This window comes from Bombus huntii, chromosome 18 (assembly GCF_024542735.1).
Source record: "Bombus huntii isolate Logan2020A chromosome 18, iyBomHunt1.1, whole genome shotgun sequence".
Lineage (NCBI taxonomy): Eukaryota > Metazoa > Arthropoda > Insecta > Hymenoptera > Apidae > Bombus > Bombus huntii.
In genome coordinates, this window is record NC_066255.1 from 670,080 (window position 1) to 677,691 (window position 7,612).

The following is a 7,612-nucleotide window of genomic DNA, read 5'->3' on the forward strand; positions in this document are numbered from 1 at the left end:
TTGCACGTCACAATGGCAGTGTGTTGAATGTTTGCGCGTGGAATGTTTTCTGGACATTCGGTTTCATGGTATGACGATATTTCTTATTTCTCTTGATCGGCAAATTTGATTTAATGCGATTAGTGATAGTTGCCTCAAAAACCAAAAAACAAAGAGTGTGATCCTCCATTTGCCAATATTTAGGAATTGAAAGAAAAGATAAAATTGCAGCATTTCATAACGAAATGATCCAAAAGGTAATAGGAAATCTTTGGAATCAACTAGAATAATATTCGAGAGAGTCTTTTTCAAAAAATAAATTGGCATCTTTGTATTAACATAAAAGCTTCATAAGAAATTGAAATCTTAATATTCTATTTCATTTGAAAAATCGTTCAGATTCCTGTGCCCTGCCATGTTTAATCTGTGAAGTAAATATGTTCCCAACTTGCAATTTAAATTACCTAAAAAATAAAAACTCTAAGCTATCAAAGAAACAGTTTTGTTTATTTTGTTATATTTGTTTCAAACGATTAAGTTTAAGACATTTGAAAAACTAACGAAATAAATAGAAAATATGTTATATATAAATTATTAGAAAGAGATTATATCATAATAATTTTTAAACCTTGTTCCATTATATTCAATGGCTTAAAAATTATACGGAAATGCCACTAAATTCTTCCATTCAATGTGCATTTTCATTGAGACTGTTGAAAAATTGTAATAAATATTCAATAATTATATGGACTAAAATAATAAATTCACACATGCTTCTTAAAATAAATAATTAAAAATTTGATTCAGTAGAAGATATAGGCACGGAGTTTTGTCATTAATAAAATTTATTTAAATAATAATAGAAAATTATAGTACTTGTACGAATAATTAATCTGTTAAATTTATATATATTTGCAGATTGCATATAATGTGAACATACATACAAAATATTTAGATCTATTTATTCATAGAATTTTTTCATAAATAAATAATTATACTTACGCACACGAGGGACATTGCAAAAGCTCCTGAACCTCTTTAAAGAATGTAAGATGTTTCGTTTAAAAAGTTGTCTAAATCTTTCAAATCTAATACAGATAAACGATATAAAAGTATTTATTTAATATTTTTTCTTTCATATTTTTAATGAATTTAAAAAACTGATGTTAAGTAGTGATTCGATTCTTAAAATATTGAACCACTGCTGATCGCGCGAAAATTGGAAACTTATAAAATCTTATAGCTTACAAATCCATAAAGACTCGACGTATAAAAGTAAGGGTAATACCATATTATCACAATCTTTAGAAACAGAGAGTCGAATACTATGGTCAGATGGTAACGAAGAAACAGTGTTATTGTTGATAACAGATGTAGGTATGATGAAAGCTGGAAAACACTTGAGATATTTTATCCAAACATGGTGCATCTAACGTGTATAATTGATGAATTATATAGAGGTGCAGAAGAAGTACGTTTACATTTCCCATTAGTAAATAGTGTAGTACATTCTATTAATAAAGTATTTATAATAGCACCACTTTGGATCGAATGTTATCGTAGAGTGTATCGTAGAACATTCTATTACCACCTGAACCAATTTTAACGAGCTCAGATACTTGGCTCGAGACAGCTATATTTTATACCACACTGGTATTTGGAAAATATTAAAAATGTTGTTAAATTTTTCGACGCGGATGATGTGCTAGTAATTAAAACAGCACAAGATCTTCTTCAGAATGAATTGCTAATTCAAAATCTAATGTTTATCAAAACCCACTTTGGGATTTTCTCGGATAATGTAAAGAAACTAGAAACAATTGCAATGTCTTTCACTGAATCGGTGAAAGTAACGACTGACACTGATAAATATTTTAGGAGCATTCCTGGAACTTGCGCAGTCAAAATTGTATCAAAGTGGAATGCAGTTTTAGCAAGACATACCAGATTCTAAATAATCTAGAAAGTTAATGAAATTTTTCGAGGTCAGTCAGTTGAAGAATTGGATGAGGTTAAAGTATGCTACTGCAGCAAATTTAAATATGTCTCGATTACGTCTTGTGACGATGAACGCTCATTCTCAGCTTATAAGTTGATCTTAAGCGATAAACGTTATCAATTAATGCTCCATAATCTTGAAAAAATACTCGTAACTTATTGTAATTTAAATTGTAATTATTAATTATTACATTTAAATAATAAAATATTTATTAAATAATAACATTTTCTGTATATGTTGCATATATTTGTCGGGTTAACATTAGAATTTAAGGCGCGTAACGATTCTACGTTTGAGTTAGCCATCGTTTTACGAGACAGAGATTATATTTACGCGAATATACAAGATTTTACAAAATATTATGAATATTGAGTTTAATGAATGATAAGATTAACAGACGATAAGTTTAACTAATAATTAGATCAAAGAATAATAAGTTTAACGAATAATAAGAGTAACGAATAATATGTCTTACGAATAATAAATTTAACGAATAATGAGATTAACGATTAATAGGTTTTACGAATAATGAATTTAATTAACGCTATTAACAATGTTCCGGGGTTCAAACGAATCCACGGTCAACGGGATAACTCTTTACTATGCGTAGAATAATTTTAAACACAAAAATACGATTGCTGAGACACTCGGTAAATTGCTCGATGTATCACTTTCCAAGGCGATCACACGAATGAATATCTGATGAAAATCTTTTTCGCTATACGACTGCATTTGTTTGTTACATGCTCGCTGGAGGCATCGAGAAGGTTCCAATCGTTGTTGCTAGGCAATTTCTGTCAAAAGTTTGTTGTATACTCTTTGGAAACATCGAGAAAGATCCAAACGCCGTTGCTAGGCAGTTTCTGTCTGGAGATTGATTCCTAATACAACGTGTGTCCCATTATATCGACATCTCTAAAGTACAATTCTATGTGATTTCTAGGGAGAACAATACAACCGATCCACACCTTCGTCAGGCAAAACGTTTATCCCGTGACCGTGGCTACGTTCGGCGACCAGTTGTCACCTCGAACCCACTTTCGTTTTCACAAATATCAAACAATTACAAATGACAATTGCTTAATTACAGTTATGATAAAATCTAGGCTAAAGCATTAGAAGGCTTCCTCAAAATTGCAAAGGGAAGGCTCCGATTTTCCTTTCATCTCCGACATATATATACTATACGTAAGTTCATCAATTTTCAATATATAGCCATAAGATTTGTTTTCTTATATCTCAGAATATACGATTTGTACAAAGCGATAAGTATGCTCTAAAGTCCTTTTTTTGAGTTCCACTTCACAACTATTAATACATAGTAACCTATTAACGAATTCTATTTAACATTTTTATTCCACATGTCTGTTGTAAATTACATATATATAATATATATATATATAGTTATTGATTATATATATTATATAGTTGAATGACGCGTCGAACCATATATATTATACAGTTGTTGATATACATGTACAGAAAAGACCGTTAGCGGCAGCGTTATAATCGCTATAATCGTAATTATCATTAGAGTCACATCATATAGTTATCTATATACATATTACTGTATCTAAGTATCTAATCTTTCTATTTTTATTTCCTGTCCTTCATCCGTATGTATTAGACGTCGTTAAATACATTTCAGAGTTTATTGTACAAAAACGTACATCTTCCTTCCATCCGCAATTATCATCGCGATATCACCTTTTTACTGCATCAGGCAATGGATATAATTTTTAACTTCCACAGTGCATTGATTTTAAGTCAAACGCCAACGATCGATTGATTTTTTGTCTACACATACACGATGGAAACGTGGAAAAATCTGCACATCTTTTATTCTATCTCCTCCTCTGCTTTGACAGTTAAAACTATTCCGTTGCGTTTTAATTTTTTAAAAATGTAACTGGTGTCCGATATTAAGTGCCGTCCAACATTATGGAAAACTCCCTCTAAATGATGTCAAGTGTACATCTTTGTTGTGCTTGCATCGTTTTCATAATTGACATGGGGTCCAATCTCTCGCCAATCGCTAGTCGCAGCATACGACGGGGGCCTCCCACGCCGCACAAAACTCCAGCGTATGCTGGGCCGTGTCCTCGCACTCTCCGCAGTGGTGACAAGTGTTCGTCACCTCTCTTCCGATTTTCTGCAGGTATTCCCCGAATACTCCATGTCCTGTGAGCGCCTGCGTCATCCGGAAGGACAGCGGAATTCCAAAAAAACTCCGCGGTCATTCCAAAAAAATTCGGTAAGTGCCGCCGAAAGGCGACAGTGCCTTACCTTATATATGTGTTCCATCCTTGTCTAGGGGAGTGCTAAACGTCTCTCTTTTCATACTGTAGAAAAAAAAATTTTTTTTTTTTTTTTTTACGTGGAGGAAATCTTCATAGACACCATACCCACCCCCTGTGGGCCGGAAACACAGGACGGTGGAAGGTAGTGCCGGATTTTTACCGGCTAAAACCTCCACTACGGGGCGTAACCAGCCGCAAGTCGATCGTCGGGGGCGCCCCTGCTGTGTGCTTAATAACGCCAAGCACACCACCTTTACCAAGCACTCCCAGAAGGTACACCCACAACAGCGCAAGGGAGATGGGCGGGCTGGGCGCTTGCCTGTTGTATATTACCTTTCAGAGAGATGTTGGATTTTCCATCCTTTTCCAAATATACTTTGCAGGCCGAGGATTCGAACTCGCGACGCGTCGTCTTCGGTTGTGAGCCTTAACGAGCGTAGCCGGCTGCCCCGCTGAGATTTTAGCTGTTTGGAAAGTATTTGATTCATATAGCTCGACAAAACTGGCCCAAGCGATAGGTAAACAAACCAGACTGTGCTCAAGAAGAGTCACAATACAAGCCGAAATACAAATACCTATGATATAGTCAGTTTTACGCGACAGTGCTGTTGTGGAAGTAAACTCTAATCCTTTTTCCTTTTATGGATATGATAAATATATTATATTTTGAAATAGATGACGGTTTCAAAATTATATTTCATGAATAAACGATACTTCAATAGAAATTCAAGAGTCTTCAAATGTGATTTTATCCGAAGCAATGTAATAATGTAATAATACTACGCCTAAAAGTAAATAGTAAAAAGTAAATAGTAAAAAGTAAAGTAAAATAAACTCTAAAAAAACCTCCATGGTATGATATTTCCTAAAACACTCTGGCAGATGTAAAGCTATCTGTTCACGACCGTGGCTCGTGATATTCATGTTTGGGCCAAAATCTTCATCGCGAGTCTCACTCGTTAAAGCACGGGAAGGGGTTAATGTGACAATGTATATCATAGTAAATATTCTAATTGCTTTAGAAGAAAGTTCTTTGATGATTTTACCGTTTGTTAAATCAAAATCGAGAATGTTCTGGCTCAATTTTAATTTCAGGATAGTAGCTCAAGTAGCTATAAAGAATGTTTGAAGCGATATTTCATCATTAGATTGAAACATATTATGGAATCATGTTTTTTTCTAAGAGACTTCATAGCTCATAATAATTTAGTTATATATATAACTAAATATATATATACATTAAGTTAAAATATATATTAAGTTAAAAAATACACTAAATTCTTCGAGAAACCATTTTCAGTATTAACGTTATGAAGAATTTTTATAATTTTTAATACGTAGGAAAACAAAAATTTTTAATACGTACATTTTTACACGTATTTTACGTATTTTCTAGTAATTCATTAGAAAGACCTTAAGGCTCCCTACTCGAGGAAACGATCAGTTCATCTCCTAATGGAGCGTATCAAATATAGGAGTGCCGCCCAATAGAGGGACAGGACGTGATATTTAATCCATTTGCGCCTATAAACGTAAAGCAGCATTCATCGTTGTAACTATGCTTGTGCACATGTTAAACATTGCATCCCTTTGTTGAGTTGCTAAGAGAGTAACAGATTTTTAAAAATTTCAATTTTTAGACATTTTTAAAAAATAACTAAAAATGTCTCCTTTCTTAAGGATCATAGTTATCCAATAAAATTACACTATTAAACAGAAACAAGTCATAACTTAAGATAGCAAATACTTTAGTTCCATTCTTTAAGCGTTATTTTGAAAACTATGAATTTGCATGAATATCCACTCTGTGTTTATACATTTTCTAGCAACATTCTTTCAAAAAATCTATGTTATGTATTTAAAGATGAAAAGATTCTATGAACCAAGGAAAAGGAAATCAGAAAAGAGTCAAGTTTTTATTTCGTATTTTTATAAATTATTTCTTTAAGAGAAAGAAAGTGAAAAATGTGTTAAAGAATAGAAGAAGAATTTTGAAAGTAGATTTTAAAAGATAAATAGACCAAAGAATATAAAATCAGTGCACTGAAATTGGAAAATATAAACAAATAAGCTGTCTGCGTAGTTTGCTTAGGGATCATTGATTAATATTGGGTTCAATGGTTACGATAGAATGACTTCTCGAGGTTTGTGTCGACGTTTTTGAGTGTTTTCGGTGACTATATTCATGATCGTTGTAAATTATTTTGAAGCTGCCCTGCGTTACTTATTTTCGCTATGTCCGATATTAGGTGCCATTCTATGTTCTTTTAAAATCAATAACCAACGTTTAATGTTAGTTTAATCTAAATATTATGACAATTTTATTTATCTTATTTCTCTACTTTGACTTCTACTTAGTTGACCTGTAATTAATGCAAAATAAACAAAAACATGACATTATTTCTTTTGTGTATCTAAGGAAAACCATAAGTGTCCACTAATAGGGAAACTCCCCCTAGACCGATTTCATTGCTCCCAACAATGTCCAAAAAACCTATAAAAAGTTGTGAAGTTATTGAAAAAAGTATTTGAAAATGGGGTGGGAAAGATAATCACTGAAAGAATTTGGCTTCAGGAATAAATACGCCACGAAAAAGTACATAAGGTAACAAACAAGATCATCAATGCACTGGAGCTGAAACAGTACTGCACTATTCTATTTTTGGATGTTGAAAAGCTATTTGACAAAGTATGATGTGGGGGACTTCTTGACAGAATTAAACAAAACTTCCCTATCGATATTCTTCTGTTTGTTAAATTATACTTTGAAAATAGAATATTCTTTGCTGAATATCAGACACTCTTTCAGATTACACACTGTCAGTGCTGGCGATACTCAAGGTTATGTTTTCATAACTACGTCGTATACTCTGTATGTATACAGCCGATATACTGGCCAGCTCTAAAAATACTTTATTTTAACGTTCGCGGATGATACTGTAATTCTAGCCACCGAGCTAAGGTTGTATCGACATTATTGCAGTAACACATACGATTGCTGGAACTTTGGTTAAATCAGTGAAAAGAGGGTATACCGACAAATGTAATCACATCGCTTTCACGTTAAGGAAGGACGGCATACCTCCCACTTACAAAGACTTTTAGGCATGAAAATAACACGATATAAAATGGAATACATAAATGTATATGTCGGGTCACGATTCGAATTTTGGGCGCGCGACGACTCTTCATGTGGACTAGCCATCGTTTCACAAAGCCGAGATTTTATTTACACGTATATACAGGTCTATCACTAAGCTTAACAAATAATAAGTACGACTAATAATAAGTCTAACAAACACTAAGCCTAACGAATAATACGATCTACGAATAA

The 7,612-nt window shown here is 33.1% G+C and overlaps 1 non-coding gene across 1 annotated transcript; it reads right to left on the minus strand.

Annotated features, from left to right (window-relative positions):
- Nucleotides 1–4,221: 4,221 nt before the first annotated feature.
- Nucleotides 4,222–4,326, minus strand: LOC126875607 (U6atac minor spliceosomal RNA). The gene has a single exon (XR_007693579.1). It is a non-coding gene; the product is annotated as a U6atac minor spliceosomal RNA (small nuclear RNA).
- Between the last annotated feature and the right edge of the window lie 3,286 nt (nucleotides 4,327–7,612).